Source organism: Schistocerca piceifrons, chromosome 7, assembly GCF_021461385.2.
Source record: "Schistocerca piceifrons isolate TAMUIC-IGC-003096 chromosome 7, iqSchPice1.1, whole genome shotgun sequence".
Lineage (NCBI taxonomy): Eukaryota > Metazoa > Arthropoda > Insecta > Orthoptera > Acrididae > Schistocerca > Schistocerca piceifrons.
In genome coordinates, this window is record NC_060144.1 from 565,431,351 (window position 1) to 565,432,829 (window position 1,479).

Below are 1,479 nucleotides of genomic sequence, written 5' to 3' on the forward strand. Positions count from 1 at the left end.
AGTCTCTATAGTTCTATGGGTACACCATTTATCATTGGGAATGAGTGGGAGGATCTGTATAGTACTGGATTAAGTGATTTAAGGAAGTTTCCCACTACATCTAACTAGGGTGAAATTACATAAGGTGTTCCACAGTATTGGAACATGGGTCCCCTTCTGCTGTTGTGATATATGTGACTGATCTCCCTTCTTATCTGAAACAAAAGCTAAATTGACACTGTTTGATGATGACACAAGCATCATTATAATACAGTAAAAGAAACTCCGATAGAAAATGATGCAAACGACGTCATTGGAAAACTTATTGATTGGTTTTCTGCGAATGGGCTTGCTACGAAATTTGAAAAAACACAGTACATCAAATTTTCTACTGCAAGGAGTACAGTTCCTTCAATAAATATAACACATCAACAGAAGTCAGTAGACAGGGCAGAGTGTACTAAGTTTTTGGGTGTACATATATATGAGAATCTTGGAAAATTCATGTTTTGTATCTCCTAAGGCGACCAGGTTTAGCAACTTTTGCAATCAGAATAATTCCTGAAACTTCCTGGCAGATTAAAACTGTGTGCCGGGCCGAGACTCGAACTCGGGACCTTTGCCTTTCGCGGGCAAGTGCTCTACCAACTGAGCTACCCAAGCACGACTCACGCCCCGTCCTCACAGCTTTACTTCTGCCAGTATCTCGTCTCCTATCTTCCAAACGTGCTCTCCGCCGCAGAGTGAAAACCTCATTCCAGAATAATTCCTAATTTTGGTGATACAGAAATTAGCAAGATAACATACTGTGCATACTTTCAATCACTGATCTCATACAGAATAATATTTGGGTTTAACACTCAGGCAAAAATTATTCACTACTCAAAAGACAGTGCTTAGAATAATGTATGGGGCTCATAGTCGCATATCTTGTACGCATCTGTTTAAAAGATTAGGAATTCTTACAACAGCATCACAGTACATTTACTCCGTAATGAAATTTGTTCTCAACAACATGGACCAATTTAAAAACAACAGTGACATTCATGACTATAATACCAGAAGGAAGAAAGACTTAGACTATCGTCTAATTAACCTATCTTTCACACAGAGAGGGCTAACAGATCCTGCTGTAAAACTTTTCGATAAATTACCACGTGAAATAAAATGTCTGACAGACAGCAGTAACAGTTTCAAGAATAAATTGAACATATCTCCCTCACAAAACCTACTATAGCATACATGAATTCTTGAATAGGAATACATAACTCTACAGGTATAATAAATGCATTTTGTGCCATTTGTGGGACTGGCGTAGCCAATACAAATTTTAAGTTAAAAAAAAGCTTGATTCATGTGTGCATTTCTTATGCACTTGACGCGTTTCACAACATAACGGCTACCGTGAAATTGATCAATGGAACACGTAACTAACTAACTACACTAGTGGCCATCAAAATTGCCACACCAAGAAGAAATGCAGATGATAAACGGATATTC

At 38.0% G+C, this 1,479-nt stretch overlaps 1 non-coding gene across 1 annotated transcript; it reads right to left on the reverse strand.

Annotated features, from left to right (window-relative positions):
* Positions 1 to 568: 568 nt before the first annotated feature.
* Trnas-cga lies at positions 569 to 643 on the reverse strand. Its single transcript has one exon. It is a non-coding gene; the product is annotated as a tRNA-Ser (tRNA).
* Between the last annotated feature and the right edge of the window lie 836 nt (positions 644 to 1,479).